Raw genomic sequence first — 19,976 nt, 5'->3', positions numbered from 1 at the left:
AAAATTACCTATCATTTACACAGCTCATAATTACAATCCTTGCAATTGTAAGAGCTAGATTTTTTTTTAAAGCAAATTTAGATTTTGCAGAATGGATTGCGTAAGGCGTCTCTTCAGGGCAAGCATAATATTAAGCCCTTGTCATAAAAATGCTCAGTTCCAAATTACTCTAAATGTGACTGGTATTATCTACTTGTATACAAATTGTTCAACGAAACGTTAATGATGAAATTTAATTATGAAGATCCAGATATTACAGATTCTACGAAATGCAAATATAGCTACAATGTACATATGTAACATTCCATCTCAGATAAAAGCTGTTAAATGTATGCTTGTATACATATCTTTAATGTGGTACAGATGTGTTACCGCTGAAACCTTACACTCTGAATTTGAATTTGTTATATTTAAAATAGCAACCCTATTACTACAGCAGCATTTTGCATACTGAATTCTTTCCTTTTTTACAAATGATTACAAAACATGGCTTGAAAAATGTACAGTACTTTTTCTAGCCAGGGCACTAAACATAATATAGAAGTAAAGTAGCTACAAAATACAGAGGAAAGAAAAGGGCAGCATACTAATCTCCTGGATCTAGCAAAGGGATAATAGTTTAAAGAACATGCAGAACTACCTTCTTGACGTATTCATTTAGGTTCTGAAGGTCCAGAATTGGCCTGAGACCTCCTATTGTTTGGGGTATTAGGAAGCATTGGGAGTAGAACCTGATGCCCTAATACTGAGGGGGCACTTCTATGGCTCCCAAAGAACATAGAATCTGCACTTATTTCAGAACTGATTTGTGAGATGGGTCGTTGGGAAGAGGGTGGGGACAGGAAGGGAAGACAGGAACTGGAGGATCTATCCCAATTCCACCATTCCATCATCTTTAGCACCCACTTGCGGGAGGTAACGGACTGCCACTTACTTAGGAAATGTGACAACTTCCTCCCACAAGGAGGGATAGAGATAGAAAGTCTAAGATCTGCTATAGTCCGTATGCCATACTCGACAGGAATCAGATGGGCTGTTTAGAGGTGTGGGAACATGTGGATGAGGAGGTAGCAGAGATGGGAGGGGGAGGTCTCCTTCTCTGCTGCTTGTACTTCCACTGGTATTGATCCAGCTGTCTAGGAAAAACAGATACCCGTCTCTGATGTGACCCTCGCTCAAGCATTTCAGGCAAGAATTTGCACCACTCAAAGTAAAGTTTGAAGCCTAAGGACCTAGATGTGGGTTCCACCAGCACTAGGTGCACCAAGTACCACTAACAAAAAAACACACTGACTGCACATTCAAAGAGGAAAAAACGACAGCACACCGTGACCACCAATGGTAAGACGGAACTGAAGGGGAGTGAAGATCTCCACCCTTTATACCCTTGATTTGGAGTAACAGGGAGCTGGTGTGGTTACCCTCTGGGTCCTGCTAGGGAAAACCTTCCGAGATCAATGCACAGGATGCACACACCCCTAGTGCAATGGACATCTGCAATCACTTGAAGAACAATGGAAGCACACTTGAAATAAAGTGTTTTAATTTTCCTCAGTTCATCCAAGAGCAGCTTTCACAGTGGGAGCTGCAGCTATGGTGACAGCAGCAGCAAAACCAGGGCCAAAAACAATGGCAGAGTAAATCCAGGAGATAGCCTCTGTATAAACCCAGTTTTCAGGGAGCTAGGCTGGTGGGTCTGAAACTGCCACCCGACAGTGTCTCATTCTGAAACAACCAAGAGGTTCAGGTCTCCGCCTGCCGGGAATGCCAGCGGGTTCTGTAACATTATTAATGAAGCTAATATTCTGTTTTCCTTGGTTTAGCTGAGCCCTCTTCAGATTACTTTCCTCCCTGCCCCACATTATATTTGGGCACCTTGCTCTCCCCCCACTCTGTTAGTGTTTGCTGAAGTTTATGATACAAAAGATTCCATATGACTATCAGTGACTAACTTGTATTTCTATTTATGCTTCATTTTCACAAGAACTTGAGACACCTAAACGTAGAAGTGTAGCAGAGCAACTGATACTGTACTGAGATGGAAAGAGTAGAAATAAATATTTGATCAAAAATAAAGAGAAAAAGAAGGTAATTCATATTCAACTAGGCATCACATTTCCATACAATCTCCAGCTATCTGGATCTTCAGCCTTAACAGGTTTAAGAATGTGATTGCCTAGTTACTTAGGGTACGTCTATACTTCCCGTCGGATTGCCGCCGTGAGGATGGCCAGGTAAGTTGAACTAAGATACTTCAACTTCAGCTATACGAATAGAGTAGCTGAAGTTGCGTATCTTAGTTCGAAACCCCCCACTAGCGTAGCCCAGGCCTAAGTCATACTTCTTGCTGGAATCTTATTCTCCAGAGTATGCAGTCCAGGCTTTCACCTTTTTCCTAGATGAAGTACACAAACATTATTATCTATAAAGCTTATGATTTAGGTCTTGTATATGTTATACTCTCTTTCTCATGTTTTAATTCTGCAGTTGAGATCACCTGGGAAACAATCTTAAATTCTCTAGCTGTGTATGGTTGGTGTAAGAGGGCAGCACATTCTCAAAAGTCCTTAACTCTGGAATGATCCATACTGCTAGGCATTTTTTTCTTTACTGGGTTGGGTGATCAGATTTGAAATTGATTAGAGGATGGGTGAGAGGGGCTTGCGCTGGGGACTAAGTCTCTTGTGTTACCACTGAGTCAACTTGTACTTTGTATTGTACATGTGCATGAGCATTAGATAGGAACATTTGAAAAAAAAACAAAGATCGCTACATATCTGCCTGTTGAGAGTCAAGACAGCTTAGCCTAAATTCCCTAAAAACAAAAGGCACAAAATGGATAGGATTATCCTATTATAATCATACAAGCATCTTCCAACACACATACAAACCACTTTCAGAACTACTTTCTGTATAATTTCTGGTCATAAGAAGAGGATATACATCTATATATCCACATTTTTACAAATTTAAAAATATATTTATGACTTTCTAAGCCATTAAAATTCAAACTAGCTTTTACCATTCAATCCACTGAAAACCTGACTTTACATTATGAATTGAAAAAAATGAACAGTAAAGCACAAATGAGAGGACACGTAACCTATAACTTCACTCTTTACATATGGGACTATAACTTTCGAAAACTGAAACCTAATAAACCTCTGAAATCAATGCATTTCTGCTGTGGCAAAATACCTGCCCCTCTGTTTGTTAGCTCAGTCCTTCCCAGCCTCAGAGGCACAGGCTAGGGCACAAGGGAAAAAAACCCTTCTCAATCTCACAAGGCTGGGCTGATTCCTTCTCAGCCAGCCTCCTAGCTCTAGTTTCTTCCCCCCCCCGAGAGAAAAGCCCTCTCCTCCAACACAGTCTCAGAGCTCAGCTGTCCCTCCTTGCTGGCAGCTGCCTGCTTCTCTCATCCTCCCTTCCCCAGCAGCTTCCTTGTCAGGGAGGGTTTAAAAAGGTCTCTAGCAACTGGGGCCAGCTGAACCTGATTAGTTGCTTCCTACCCCTGCCCCAGCTGAACCTTATTTTGCTGGCTAAGCCTTCCGGGCTAATCGTTACCCCTCTCCAGGTAGATAATTGGCCTGAAATTGCCACACTGTCTTTTTGGTTTTTTTTAAAAAGTGTAAGGAGAAACGAAGCAAAGAATAAAAGATTAAGGGGAAAGCTTCTGTCACATTTCTAAATATTTCTTATCTTGATTCTGATTTTCTTTTTAATTACTAATGCTATTGGAAATCTGATAAAGGATTTTTTTTTGTAAGTCTTTGGATTTTCATCTAAAAAATTATTGCTTTGAGGAAAAGTATCAGTCTTTCTTGAGCTATAAACATTATGTTACTGCAGTCTTTCCAAGAGAGGAGTTCTGACAGTTATTAGTCACTGATTCAAAGATTAGTTTTGCCTCTAACATATAAAGTCATTCTGATTCCAGGCCCGAAGGCCACCAATCTGCTAGAAATTTCTTATTGCCAGCTGTTACTCAGAAGAGTCCTCACAGACCTACAATTTTTTTAAAAGATGGTGACACCTATTTAAAATATTTTTAATATAACCTTTTTAATAAACACACTGGGAACACTTAGGTACTACCATCAAAATGACTAAGTGCACCACTTTCAACTAAAATACATTTTGCAGTTGTAGAAAAGGATGGAAGGCATAGTCTAAGTGATAGTAACATTTGACATGGGAAATTTATTCATTTGTGAAAAAGTTTGTTGAATTCCCTCCTCAACTCCAACACTGCTGGAATAATCAGTACTCTAACATTATGCCACCAGTGACCAGGAAGTAAGAAGGCAAAGAACAGAACATATAAAATCTGATTCCACTTACCATAGGGTTTCTGCTTTTGAATTATCTTTAAGAAGAAAGAGGGTAGAAAGGGAGAGCTGCAGAATGGAAGAAGGAGGAACTCAGATCAGCTCTTCACCTTGTTAGTAAATTTACCTTGTTAATCGTCTCCCCTTTTCTTCAGTCCTGCAGGACGTATCAGAATAGCTAGCAGAGATGGTAACCTTATTTACTTGGTACTAAGTCATATTGGCCTCCTCCAGTGCAGGGCCGCTAATATTTAAATTTGTGGGACAAGAGTGAGTAAGGGAAATCCAGAGATTTGATTAAAAAAATTCCTCTTTCAAAATAACTAACATTTTCTATTGTTCTCAATGGGACTGAGGCCACAGACTGAAAACAGAGGTTTTCTGTCTCTTACTCCTGCGGGAATTCTGCGCCAAAACACTAAAAATTCTGCGCACAATATTTTAAAATTCTGCATATCTTATTTATCAAAGGAACACAATATAATCACACCGATTTCAATTATTTTGGTAATTTATTTCAAAATACCTGTCAGCAAGCATGTCTGTAACAATATAGACCAATAGAAAGATTCAGGTTTTGGGGGGGTTTTTTTGGACAAATATTCCTTACTAGGCATATTAATACAGAACTGTGAGTAATGATTCATTTAAACTACAATACAGAAATGTATTTCCTGCTTTCCTCAGAAGTGGTGCAAAGGCTTGGGGGAGCCAGGGGTAATGGAGGAGCTGAGTGTCTGGCCCCCCCAGCTGGCCGGGGGGGGGGAGAGGAGAGTGTCTGCCCCCCCCCAACTGGCAGGGGTGTGTGTGAAAGGGGCAGAGACACAGGAACTGGGTTGTCATAGGGGTTTCTTTAACTCTCTACTCCTGGGGGAAATTTTGTGTGTCTCTGTATTGTTACAGACATACTTGTGATAGGTATTCTGAAATAAATTACCAAAATAATTGAAACTGGCATTATTATGTAGTGTTATTTTGACAAATAACATTTGCAAGATTTTAAAATGTGTGCAGAATTTTTTTATTTTTTTTGGCGCAGAATGGCCCTAGGAGTAATAAAAGGCAGTAGGGTCATAATACCTGAAGACATGCATTCTGAAATGCTAACCCACACCCAGTCAATCCATATTGGTGCTGACGTGTGTCTACATGAGGCCCGAGGGCATCCTACATTGGCCAAAAGTGAGCAGTGAGGACATAAACTTTGTAAGCGAGTACAATATTTGCAATGAGTTTCTAGCCAATCAACAAAAGGAAACAACTCATGATGCATGAAATACCTGATCAACCAGGAAGCAAGCTAGGCATGGACTTTTACATTTTATTTTCTATTCTAAATGGGATGGTTAATTTCTTACTCCAATTATTGGGAAACATTTCTTGCACAAAACAGCTGCCTGTGTCACTGAATCTGTAAACCTCAGTTTGGCCAACATGGAATTCCAGAGATTATTACAGAAAATGGACCTCCGTTTGCATTTCAGGAAGAAGCAGTTACTTACCTTTTGCAATATGAATCTGCAATCCACATGTAGAATAAAGTTTCCAGCCAAATAAGTCTAGCTTCTTGTCTTTATTTTGGGGGGTTGAGGCCTGGTGCCTGTCTTTCTTTTTCACTGGCTGCTGCCACTACAAGGGAGCCTAGAGGAGGATGGTTATATAGGTGTTTGAACCCCTACTGGGGGACATAGTAACATTTCTCCTCTCCTTTTGAAGTCAGAGACAGGGAAGCTGGGGTCTGCCAAAGGACCTTGGTAGGCTCTACAATAGCCTCTTTTGTCAGTATAACTATTCTAGGTGGTGTCACAGAGGTCAGAGTGTCCACCAACTCATGGGATTTTTCCTGGACCTCCTCGGGGGGAGGGGGATATTTAGGGCCATAGCCATCCTTCTCAACAACTTAAAATCTTAAGTCTTAAAATCATCTGAAGGTGGAGAAATAGGCTCCACTACAACTGCCTCAATCAGGGACGAGGATGCTAATGGCATCAAGGGCTAGTCCAGTTCTTGCTTCTCATGCAGCTGTTCACAAGAAGGATCCTGACTTGGCTTGGTACTGGGCTCAGCACCGACACTATAGTTTTTATGGAGATGAAGTTCCTGGCAGCCAGTAGCTGCAGCCAGCTGAGGTTGCTGTGGGGATGCTCTGGATTGGGGGAGGAAGCCCCCTGGGTTCCAAAAGGGTCACTGGTATGGCACTGATCCTCAACTATGCAAAGCCCAAGGCTCCATCCTATAAAGTTTGTGCTGGTACTGAGGCAGAAACCGGGGGAAGGTAACATATCCCTTCCTGATGGGACTGGCTAGGTTGGGACACATAGGATCCCACTTCAGGTCTGAGGAAGAAGAAGCTTCTTCTTGAGACCAAGGCAGTGCCATATCAGTCAGTACCAGTGAAGAAGATTCAGACTCCAAAGAAAGGAGAGCCAGGGAAATCAATTGTGGTTTTTCCCTAGATGATACCAGCCTAACTGGTATCCTGATGGCCACATCCATGGAGCTGTTCGGTGTACAGGTGAAGGCACTAGAGGTAGTACCATGGATCCCAGTGACAGTTGAGTCTCTTGAACTGATGATGACAATGAAGGCAGAATTTGGACTAGATACTTATTACTGGTGATAAGGCCCAATCCAGAAGGGATGCTACTTAACTTTAAGAACACCAAGACCGAGTTTTCTTGGCTGGTACTTACAAAAAACCTATCCTTTATCAGATTTCTGCCAACCTTCTGCTTGTAGGAGTTACATATCACAAACACCATCCAATTTTTAAAAAATATTCAATTTCTTTATCCTCACAAAATAACTCATTAGATGAAATGCTGAACTGAGCCAATTCACAAGGTTTTATCTATTAAAGAATACATCTCATGAGCTATATTGCAGACCCATTTTTTTAAATGTTTCATTAGCAACCTTTCAACTAAAGACAAGTGACAAGTAATTAAAGCAAGTTAAACACAGATTCCTGTTTCTGAACTATGGTAACTGAACACTTAATGGTGTGCAGTACATAAATATTCACATACCAGTCCACCTGTAAAAAAATAAAAAAAAATAAAGTGTTAAAGGAATAATTTTCAAGGAACAACTAAAATATGAACTGGTAAATAATGAACCTCAGCACAATTTGGAGGAGGAAAAAAAAAAGTGTATTTATCATTAACTTCAATATTGCCACCTCATATTTACACTTTTGGGATGCACCTGCAGACTTCAGAAAATTATCAATGAGCAGTACTTGTCAGATGCCATGAGAGCCCTTTTAAAACTTACTCATTCAAGGCCAATGTTATATAATAGGCCTGTGGCCACCAACTGCCTGTACCTTCCTTTGATGGTCAGATTTCAATAGAGCGGAACTCTGAAGAAGAGGGGAAATTGGTTAGGTAGTATGAATAGGCTGAGACAACATCTGAACAAACTACAGTTATTGATAAGTAAATTCTGCTTGAAGGTAGCCTCTGAATGTTCTCATGTTTTGGAAGTTAGCTAGAAATACAACACCTCAGAAAGATGAGCTGAGGAGTTCTAGTTAAATAAAGACCACGAAACAGCTCTGCTTAAGCCACCATTCACTCTGGATACCAATTATCTTTTTGGCCAGTGACAAAAGCTTAATAGCTCTCTTTGCCAGGAGAGACTCAAGAGCATTTCCTGCAGCATCTCCTTTTTTGGAGGTGGGGTGATCCACAGCAAGAGGGCTGTCTGAAAGCCAGTACTGAAGATTTTGTGACAGTCTTGCAGATGACCCCAAGGCGTAGTGGTAACCAAAAATCACTGTTCTCTCTTCTTTGATCACTGCAGTATAAGATGGGGACATCAGGAGGCCTCAGTACATAGTTGCTTGAAGTCAGGTGCCTTCTCCTGGTGCCTGCTGCCTTGGTCTCTTGCACAGAGGCTTTCACCTCATGTGATATGCTGGAGTTCAGTACCACCAACTTCAAACAGCCAAAACCTGGCAGAGCCCTCAGATCCAATGGTGGTGGGGGGCATCCAATGGGAAAGCAGACCCACTTGGTTTAATAGGGGTGGGGGAACCCTGGTGTGGGAAAACCTAACAATAAGGCCCATTACAGGTTTCAGCATTACAAATTTACTCTTCAAAGCACTCTGGGCATGGTCACATTTAGGAGTTTCCTTGTTAGGCTTGAAGGCTATGCCTACATTTTTTTTCAGTGCATGGGTGACATGTACAGGCACCACTGGCACATCACAGTAAAATGTAAGGCAGAAGACAATACGGCCAAGCACCCTTTATAAAGTTTTGCTAAACTAATGTGTTTAAAGCTGCTGTGCAGCCCCTCTTTCTCTATCAAAGACATCCTTGAAAAAAACAGCAGAGGGATGTGCACTGACAAGTGCAAGCTGACACAGTCTTCTGATCCCAAGAACATGGTGCAAGTGCTACTGAGCTGAGACACTCTGAGCATGGAGAACAATACTGTGCTGAAGCACAGAGGCACTGGCATATCATGGAAGTGTTCTAAAAAGGACATCTTAATGTAGACACAGCAAAGGTGTTGGAACGGGGCTAAAGCTGTTGGTATATGGCTTTCCATCAAAATTAATTGACGCTATACGTCACAGATTCCTCTGAGCAACAGATAGAGCTCAGCCTTCTTTACAAAAAAATAAAAATGAAAACTCATTTTTATTGCTTTCAAATTGGACAACCAACTCAAAACCAAAAGAACACTGTCAGCCACTGAAGAGGTTTAGCTAGAGCAGAAAAGTGAGATAATCACAAAAGTTCTCAAAATAAAACGACCAAAAGTAAAATGAGACTGACCCCAACAGTCATCACAAATTAAGATGCTACACTGCAAACATTTAATGGAATTTCTTTACTGTCAAACTTAATTTTCCACGTGGCAACTGAAAGAATAAAAACTATCACAAGGTAAAATGGATCATGAAACATATGTAGCATCTTTTAAAATATTACTTCAAACATTAGACACAGATAAATTGTGCTAGTCACTTGCATAACGTACAGTAGTCAAAGTACCCTAAGAAGATTAATAAAACTTTTTGAACAGTTCATGAACTACATTAGTTTTGACACTTGTTGTTCCACACTTTAGCAGACCAGATAGCCACCCATTAGCTTCCAATCCTGAGCAGCCCTCCTCCCAACCCCTCCCCCCCCCCAAAAACAAACAAAACTACAGATACAATTTCTTTTCACCCATTTCACTTTCTGAATGGGGAAAAAATAGCTATAATATGAAGATGGTCCAATGTTGATAAAAGAATGAAGTACTTTAAAATTCCTTAAATGTAAGAGAATTTCTTTCTTTTATAAATATAACTAGACTGTCAAGATGAAACATTCTTTTAAGATATTTTTTCCAAAAGTATTTAAAAATAAATTCCAGTATCCATTGAATTGTACGTTGTAATATTATATTTTAGAACAGAACTGACAAAGTTCAAGCCATACAGTAAGACTAAAGAACGAAACCTGAAAGAGTAAAGGTAACTGTAACTGTATCAAGAGAGGTATTATTGACCATTTGTCCTAAATAGTTCAATTCAACACCCTTCAGGTCAGGAAACACGAAATGTTATTTTACCAACTTGTTGGTAAAGATATATAAATGTTCCATCTATTGTGGGGCTTCCCTAGTCAGTCATATACATTCTTGAAGAAATACGCTTCTCAGCATCTGGTTTTCTCCACTGTCTGCCAATCACTGGGAAGGGAAGATCAGAATTTGAAAAGCCTTCATAAACCCATGCCCACACAAAAACATACTTCTTGCAATGTAAAGCAATAGTTATTTACTGTTTATTGTGTACATGCATTAAAAGTATGTAAAGATTGCAAGTCAACCACTCAAAATTAAGAAATCCCAGAATTAAGGTTGCCTGTACAATATAATTACATAATCATCATAATATTTTTTCCACAAGACCCCTTCCCCATTTATCATACAGCTTAAATCAGGTGTTCTCAAACTGGGGGTTGGGACCCCTCAGGGGGTCATGAGGCTATTACATGGGGGGTCACGAGCTGTCAGCCTCCACCCCAAACCCCACTTTGCCTCCAGTATTTATAATGGTGTTAAATATATAAAAAAGTGTTTTTATATTATAAGGGGAGGGGTGTCACACTCAGAGGCTTGCTACGTGAAAGGGGTCACCAGTACAAAAGTTTGAGAACCACTGGCTTAGCTGGTGCCCAATGAATGAAACAGGGATATAGTAAATAAGGCTGCTGTTAACATAGCCCCTGCCTCATGTATTACAGAAGATGGAAGGTATATAGCCAACAAAGCAGAGAATAACCCTAAGAGAAAGGAGGCATGGGGTGGCATACTTTCTTTTTTTCTTTCTTTTTTTTTTTTAAATAAAAGTGAAAATAAATAAATAAATAAATAACTAAATAAAAGACACGTTAGCATGTACAACAATCCCTGCCTGGGCTGTCAGCTGTGTATGAATCCAGGAGCTTCAACAGTGCAACATAAAACTCTATCACTTGAGCTAAAGGAATAATTCCATTAGTGACAACAATAGAAAGCTTTATCTTACATGGACATACCACACAGGGGAACATATCTTACAGACTTGATCATAAGCCGATTTGTTTATAAGCCGACCCCCCCAAGATGGATAAGTAAAAATGGAAAAATTTTATAACCCGTTCATAAGCCGACCCTAAAATTCGGGGGTCAGCAAACTTTGGCCCCCAGGCCATCAGATAAGCGGCTGGTGGTCCGAGATGGTTTGTTTACCTCGAGCGTCCGCAGGCACAGAGGTAAACCTAAGTAAACAAAGTGTCCCGGCGTGCCAACTGCTTACCCTGACGGGCCGGGAGAGCAACTGGTGAGGAATTTGGGGGCGGGGGGAGGAGAGTGAGAAATTAGGGGGGAGGGATAGCTCAGTGGTTTGAGCACTGGCCTGTTAAACCCAGGGTTGTGAGTTCAATCCTTGAGGGGGCCACTTAGGGATGTGGGGCAAAAATTGTTCCTGCTAGTGAAGGCAGGGGGCTGGACTTCATGACCTTTCAAGGTCCCTTCCAGCTCTAGAAGATTGGTATATCTCCAATTATTATTATTTTATTATAAGCTGGGAATCAGGGAAGTAACCCCTGTGACCAGCCCCCACATGGCCCCACCCCTAGCCCGGGACCCCCACACTCTCCCCATCCCATCCCTTCCCACCTTATCTGGGGAGGATGTCTCTGACCTGGCTGGAGCTGCTCTGGCAGGCTGGGCAGCGCAGCTGCAGCCTGCTCCAGCGGGCCAGACCGGGCAGTGCGGCCGCATGTTCCAGTGGGCTGGGCCGGGCAGCATGGCCGCAGCATGCTCTGGAGCCCAGACGACGCGGCTATAGCCTGCTCTGGGGGGTGGGGCTGAGTGGCATGGCTGCAGCCTGCCAGCCCCGGAGCTGCAGCTGCTTTGGAGGCTGGGGGAGAGCAGCGTGGCCAAAAGTGGAGAGACTCTGGCCCCGCCTCTTCCCTTCTGTCTCTGCTGGCTGTGCTGCCTCTCCTTGCTCCCTCTGTTTGGGGGAGGGGCTGTGTTCCACCTCTCCCTCTCTATACCCTCTCATAAGCTGACCTCCATCTCTGGTGCTTCCCTTTTTTACTAAAAAAAAATTCAGCTTATGAACAAGTATATACGGTATATCACATGAAGAAGCAACCCCAGTTTTCAGCTAGCATAACCAAACATGTAGATTTGGCAGATTGACTGAGAAGCAGCATACTGGATAGAGATTTGGGTCTCCTATATTAAAGCCCTGGATTCTACTCATACTTCTGCTATGACTGACCTGGAGCAAACACTCAGTTATCCTTTCTGTAAAATGGAGGACTGATACTTGGGTATAGTTATGTAGCCTTGCTTAATAATAAGAGCTGTGAAGTGCACAGAATTCTTAATATTAGCCAGAAGAAGAGGGGAGACTAGAATTAATGGTCCTCTGACTCCCTGACTAGCCCACCTTTCCCTGTGCCAAAGGATATTTTAACAGGGAAAAGCAACAGGAGATGAACTAAAAAAGCAAATCTATTTTGTCCGCATCCGTGTCCTGAAGTTCAGTTCTGTGTGGATGCTTCAGAAAGGAGCAGGAAGCTCAGGGCTTGTCTACACTAACGCATGGGGCCAATCTAAGATACGCAACTTCAGCTACGTGAATAGCGTAGCTGAAGTCAACATACTTAGATCTACCTACTGTGATGTCTTCACTGCGGTAAGTCGACACCTGATGCTTTCCCGTTGACTCCGCTTGCACTCCTCATTCTGGTGGAGTACCAGAGTCGACAGGAGAGCACTCAGTGGTTGATTTATCACACCTATACTAGACCCCCGCTGGATCAATCGCTGCCTGGTGATCTGGTGGGTAGAGTAGACAAGTCTTCAGTGATGCTTGGAAGCATGTTCAGTGTGGCTGGAATTTAAGAAAATTCTGCAACAAGCCTTCAGCAGTTCTATATGTAAAATTGTAATTTTTACAAGATTGTAATTTGACCAGATCTGGGCATATTTTCACGGGACAGCAAAAAATCTCTCTAAGCCCAAAATTATCCATCCTCCCCAATTTCAAGCTCCTATTCCAAACTCAGTAGACACTAGAGTATCTAGCTATATTAAAAATAAAACCAAACAACGACACAAAAAAAAACTTACCAGAAAAGTACCAAGATTGACCAAACCACTTATTTTTCTCACTAGCCTTGTTCTTAGAAACATTTTTGCTTACATTTCCAAAATGAATTCTTCCTGAGTTAGACACTAACCACAGAAGATTTCAGACAATCTGGTTATAGTTTGCCAAAGTCACAAGCAATTGAAGAGAGGGTTACAATGGGAAGCATTAGGCAATCTCACTAGAGGCATCACTAGTGCTCATCCTAAAACACACTGTCAATCAACTTTCTATATTACAAATGGAATGTACTACTATGAAAATAAATCAGGTATTTTATTCAATGATTCACACAGTTGTTAATGGATTAGCATCAACTTAGTAGCGTTTGACCAGCTGCAGAGCATTTGTCTAATAGTTTTTCTAATATTTAATAATTAAATTTGCTGAATTCCATTTGACCAGACCTACTTATAGCATTTGGAGATGCTCTCTTTCCTTGCCTGGGTTTATTCCATAATAGATAATGGGCCATCTTTTTTCAGGAGTCGTCTCCAGCATCAGTTTCCTCTCTGTCTCCTCCCTTAAATCTTTTAATTCTTTCCCTACATTGTGCTCTCTATCACCAGCCCTATATTTTATCTCTCATTTTTTCCCACTCTCATTCCATGCAAGAGACATTGTCCACAGAAAATGCAGAGGTGAAAAGCCAACACAGCTTCTGGAAATGGGAAGGGTGTTTGGAATCTTACTCGGATGGTGTCATTGGACCCTGCTCAAGTGTTCCATTAGGTATCTCAAACTAAAGCCCCCATACATTCCTTGTGTTTTTCCTTACTATACCAGTGTCTCATGAACACTACAATGGAGAAAAAGATCTCTACTACTCCCTCAACCTCCTGGTTCTTGAAAGACAGTTGGCTCCAGTACTCTTTTTTGGGTTGTCCTCCTCCCATGAACAGTTCCCACATTTGCTTCTGCTGCTGAGTTTTTATAAACAGTAGCAGAGAGAAACGGACCCTTGGGGATGTCTACACTACAAGCACTAAAGCTACCTTCCTGTAAAGCAGATACTTGCTACAGCACAGAAGGGTATTTTTCACCACTGTAATAAATCCACTCTTCAAGAGGTGATACAGTAGTTATATCAATGGAAAAATTCTTCTCTCAATCCACTGGTGTCGATACTGGCACTTTGGTCTGCTTAACTACATCTCTCATGGGGTGCGCATTTTTCACACCTGAGTGACATAGCTAGGTCAATCTAAGTTTTAGGGGTAGACCAGGCTTTAATCCATTTCACATCTGCTTGACTGGTACAGTATTGAAGATAACAATCTTTTAAAACGAAAAGATGTGTAGCCCTGCAAGCAACAATCCAGTAAGTAGCTTCAATCCATAGTAAAAGGTTAAGTAAATGTAGCAAAACTAAGCAAGGCATCTCACTGGGAGCATATAACATCAGTGGTCCAGAATCTGCACTACTTACTTATTGGTCTCTGGGTGGAGTTTAAGGTGTTTGTTATTGCCTATAAAGCATGAAATAGCTTGGGACTTGCTACCTGAAAGATTGCCTCTTATTCTATGCCTTACTGAGACAGCTCGAGTCAACAGGGGTGCCTAAGATGAATCTCCTTCATTTTAAAAAGGAGGAGGCAGCTGGCAGAGCATTTTCAGAGAGGGCTCCAAGACTAGGATTTACTCCCCTTGGTCTGAAATAGTTCAGCTTTGGTGACCATCTTGGCATACTCCAAAAGCATCTATTTGACAGTTTTTTAAGAGCGCTGAGTGTATGCTTCCCACAAAAATGAAGACATGTAAAAACGTTTCTGTGGGTGTGTGGTGGGCTGAGTTCCTGCTGAAATGATTACTTAAATAGAATCATAGACTTTAGAGGATTATAATGGTCCCTTTTGACCTTATTCTGATCTCCTGCATATCGCAGGCCACAGAATCTTACCCACTCCTGTATCAAACCCCTAACCTATGCCTGAGCTATTGAAGTCCTCAAATCATGGTTTAAAGACTTCAAGGTGCAGAGAATCCTCTAGCAAGTAACCCTTGCCCTATGCTGCAGAGGAAGAAACCTCCAGGGCCTCCGCCAATCTGCCCTGGAGGAAAATTCCTTCCCGACCCCAAATATGGTGATCAGCTAAACCCTGAGCATGTGGGCAAGACTCACCAGTCAGACACCAAGGAAAGAATTCTCTGTAGTAACTCAGATCCCACCCCATCTAATATCCCATCACAGGTCATTGGGCATATTTACCACTAATAGTCAAAGGTCAATAATTGCCAAAATTAGGCTATCCTATCATACCATCCCCTCCATTAACTTATCAAGCTTAGTCTTGAAGCCAGATATGCCTTTTTTCCCCATTGCTCCCCTTTGAAGGCTGTTCCAGAACTTTAGTCCTCTGATGGTTAGAAACCTTCATCTAATTTCAAGTCTAAACTTCCTGATGGCCAGTTTATATCCATTTGTTCTTGTGTCCACATTGGTACTGAGCTTAAATCCCTCCCTGGTATTTATCCCTCTGATATATTTATAGAAGGCAACCACATCTCCCCTCAGCCTTCTTTTGGTTAGGCTAAACAAGACAAGCTTTTTGAGTCTCCTTTCATAAGACAGGTTTTCCATTCCTTGGATCATCCTAGTAGCCTTTTCTCTGTACCTGTTCCAGTTTGAAATCATCCTTCTTAAACATGGGAGACCAGAACTGCACACAGCATTCCCGATGAGGTCTCACCCAGGGCTTTGGAGCTGTGCACCAGCTCCGCTCCAGGCAAAAACCTGCAGCTCCACTGCTCCGCACTCCAGGCTCCGCTCCAAAGCCCTGGTCTCACCAGTGCCTTGTATAATGGTACTAACACCTCCTTATCTCTACTGGAAATACCTCGTCTGATGCATCCCAAAACCTCATTAGCTTTTTTCACGGCCATATCACATTGGTAGCTCAGTCATCCTGTGATCAACCAATACTCCAAGGTCCTTCTCCTTCTCTGTTACTTCCAACTGATGCGTCCCCAGCTTATAACAAAAATTCTTGTTATTAATCCATTAATACATGTCCTTGCACTTTTCACTATTAAATTTCACCCTATTACTATTACTCCAGTTTCCAAGGTGATCCAGATCTTCCTGTATGATATCCCCAGTCCTTCTCTGTCTTGGCAATACCTCCCAGCTTTGTGTCATCTGCAAACTTTATTAGCGCACTCTTTTTGCGCCAAGGTCAGTAATAAAAAGATTAAATAAGATTGGTCCCAAAACCGATCCCCGAGGAACTACACTAGTAACCTCCCTCCAGCCTGACAGTTCGCCTTTCAGTATGACCCGTTGTACTCTCCCCTTTAACCAGTTCCTTATCCACCTTTCAATTTTCATATTGATTCCCATCTTTTCCAATTTAGCTAATAATTCCCCATTTGGAACTGTATCAGTCTATATCTGGGAAGTTAAAGTCTCTCATAATCACACAATTCCCATTAGTATTTACTTCATGGCCCCATGCTGCACCCCTCTACTAGCCCGGTCTCTGGCTGTTCAAATTCAGCCTCCAGGCACTGAGCCTCAGAGGTCCAGCCCTGAGTGAAGCTTTCACCCTTCCCTTCACAAGTATTATGGAGCATACAGCACACAGCTATAAGCATAGGAATATGGTCATCAGCCAGGTCCAGCCTCCCATATAAGCAGCGCCAGCGGTCCCTTAAACGGCTAAAATCACACTCAACAGTCATTCTGCACTTGCTCAGCCTGTTGTTGAACCGCTCTTTGCTGCTATCAAGGTGCCCCGTGTACGGCTTCATAAGCCGCGGTGTTAAGGAGTAGACAGAGTCTCCCAGGATCACAATGGGCATTTTGACTTCCCCTCTGGTGATCTTCTGGTCTAGGAAGAAAGTCCTTGCTTGCAGCTTCCTGAACAGGCCAGTGTTCCGAAAGATGCATGCGTCATGCACCTTTCCAGAACAGCCTGCATTAATGTCCATGAAACACCCACAGTAATTCACAAGTGCCTGGAGAACCATAAAGAAATACCCCTTCCGATTAATGTACTCGGTCGCTAGGTGGTCTTGTGCCAGAATTGGAATATGCATGCCATCTATCACCCATCTGCAGTTAGGGAAGCCCATTTATACAAGCCATCCACGTCATACACATTGCCCAGAGTCACGGTCTTTCAGAGCAGGATGCGATTAATGGCCCTGCACACTTCCATCAACCCAACAGTTGACTTTCCGACTCCGAACTGGTTAGCGACCAATCGGTAGCACTCTGGAGTAGCCAGCTTCCACAGTGCAATCGCCACATGCTTCTCCACCAACAAGTTAGCTCTCATTCTCGTGTCCTTGAGCCACAGGGCTGGGATGAGCTCATCACACAGTCCCATTAATAGCAGCAAAGAATCCTGTGGCACCTTATAGACTAACAGACGTTTTGCAGCATGAGCTTTCGTGGGTGAATACCCACTTCGTCGGATGCAAGTCCCATTAATGTGGCTTTCCTCATCTGAAAGTTCTGCAGCCACTGCTTGTCATCCCAGATGTGCATCACGAAGTGATCCCACCACAGAGTGCTTGTTTCCCAAGCCCAAAAGCTGCGTTCCACTATGGTCAGCACCTCCGTGAATGCCACAAGCAATCTTGTGTCATAGCTACTATGCATGGCGAGATCAATGTCACACTCCTCTTGCCTTTGTAGTTTAAGGAAAAAGTACACTGCCACTTGCGACATGTTAGTGAGCAGCATATTGGTCGACAGTGCAGGATCCATTTCTGCACACCGAAGAGGCAGAGCACGCAGTACACAAACCGTTGAAAGATGGCACCAAATGTGGACGGAAGCACAGGGATTGCTGGGATGCGAAGCAATGCATCACGGGGCATTGGGACAGAACCCCAGGATGCCCTGCGACCCGCCCCTCCTCCTTCCCACAACTCTTAGCAGCAGAAGAGGAAGAGATGCTCTGTGGGATAGCTGCCCAGAGTGCACCACTCCCAATACCAATGCAAGTGCCACAAGTGTGAACACGCTGTTGTGCAGGCAGCTGACAGTGTGAACACACAACAGCAGTTTCCCTTCAGCGCTCTCTGAGCGGCAATGTAACTGCCAGCGAATGAACTCTGCCAGTGTAGACATACCCTAGGAAGGAGGTAGGTACTGAGATTTTTACCTGGGCGTGGTTCCTGGACTCTGCTTATGGATTCTTTCTGACCGGACTTTGACTAGTAGGAGTCTTATAAATTTGCAATTCTACTCCTATCTAACTGCTCAAATGGAGAAGCAGCTCTGTCTCCTCCTCCTGTCTCCTTGCACTAAGACAGCTGCAATGTAGATGGGTCTCCTCTACTCCATCTTTCTTCCAGATCTTGCACAGCTTAGGTTTTCTTCCTCACTAAATAGCTCTACTGCCTACTGCTACACTTCTGGCATGTAGCATCATAACACTGACAGGATTCTTGACATTTTCACTGCTGCCCCAAGACTTGCAGAATAACCACTGGGTTTTGTTAACTTTGTTCTACAGATGATTGGCAAAGCTACATGCAGCAGCAGACAGACCGAAGCTGTCTGTTTGTAGTCAGGAAGATGACTGCATCTAACATACTGTTTACAAGTAGAATGTTACCTTTGCTGCCATAAGAACTAGAAATTTAATTTTTGTTTTATCTTTTTTTTTTTTAAAGATATTACATCACCTAACTCACCACAGCACAATTCCCATTCAACTGAGGAGAATGAACCTTGATAAATAAGAATAACAGGAAGAAATTAGGATAAAATTTAGGCCCTATACCAGGAAAAACTTCCTGACTGCGAAAACTATTGCAGTTGGAAACTATTCCAAAGTGTAAATCTCTTTACTTACATTTAGAACAGAAAAGCATAAAAAAACCCATATAGGTGACAATTCCTGAAGTATGCACCAAATGTAGTAAATCCCTTAATCTCTAATTTACATTAATTTACATTTGCATTTCAATTTCACTTATTTACATTTACACAATAAAACACTCTTATAACGGTCCAATGCTTGAACTAAGTATCCTTTACTTTTGCTTTTTCAGTACTGAATTTGCATTAAAATGATTTAACAACAACGCTGAAGAACAAAGCCTTCTGTATGAGTTCATCATGCTCTTTACTTCTCTGGACACTACCTCTGCCTTCAAATACCATAAATTTGCAAACTAAATAAGAAATGAAAGTTGCACTCAAGCTGAATATTCAAGTGTGCAAATTGAAATGTACAATATATATTTTAGTAAAACATTACATTTTTTCTAGATTTTATAAAATCAACAATAAAATGTATACGCAGTATTTCAAAACATAGAGCATGCCCTTCCCTCAAAATGATCAACCATAAGAAACCTCAGACCTAAAATGCTGGCTTGTTTAAGAAAATCAAATGAATACAGGTCTGTCGCATCTTACGCGCATTTAACATGCGCCATTTCAGCTTTACAAGGTTGGCAAAAACAAAATAAAAAAAGAGAAAAATAACAATTTAAATACTGTTTCTGTAGTGCTGGCGATTCCGGCCGCCATTCAACTCAATGTAATTTTGACTATACGCGGTTTTCGCTTTACGCGCTAACCGCGGAACGGAACCCCCGCATAAGATGAGACAGACCTGTAATGCAAAAGTATCTTACTTAAGGATCTAAATACGGGGCAGCTTCCTAGAATGGTCTCAACTAACACAAGATAAAATATTTCAATGCCATACTCTCAAAAAAATTTCCCCACGCTCCTGCTGTATTCCTCAACCACAAACCTTGCTGCAAGGACTAGAACCGAAATTAGTGCAGCATTTTTTGATCTTTTGCATAACATAGTTCCATTCCCTCCAACACACAAGAACCCAGTTTACATACAAATGAAAACAATCATTAGAAAATAATGATATTTGAGAAACAGTAAGAAACCTTAGGTTGAAAAAAAAAACTGGGCACTTTGAAATATCTGGCAGTAAATCAGTGTTACCCATTTTATTGTAATCCCACCAGTCACTTTTATGAAGATTTACTTCCTAAGGTGCATTC

At 41.9% G+C, this 19,976-nt stretch overlaps 1 protein-coding gene across 1 annotated transcript in view; it reads right to left on the bottom strand.

The window, feature by feature from the left end:
• STT3B (STT3 oligosaccharyltransferase complex catalytic subunit B) overlaps positions 1-19,976 on the bottom strand; it is a 90,503-nt gene that overhangs the window by 69,157 nt on the left and 1,370 nt on the right. The gene's annotated exons all lie outside the window — the stretch shown is intronic.

This window comes from Mauremys reevesii, linkage group 2, assembly GCF_016161935.1.
Source record: "Mauremys reevesii isolate NIE-2019 linkage group 2, ASM1616193v1, whole genome shotgun sequence".
NCBI lineage: Eukaryota > Metazoa > Chordata > Testudines > Geoemydidae > Mauremys > Mauremys reevesii.
This window is presented reverse-complemented; position numbering and strand designations above follow the sequence as displayed.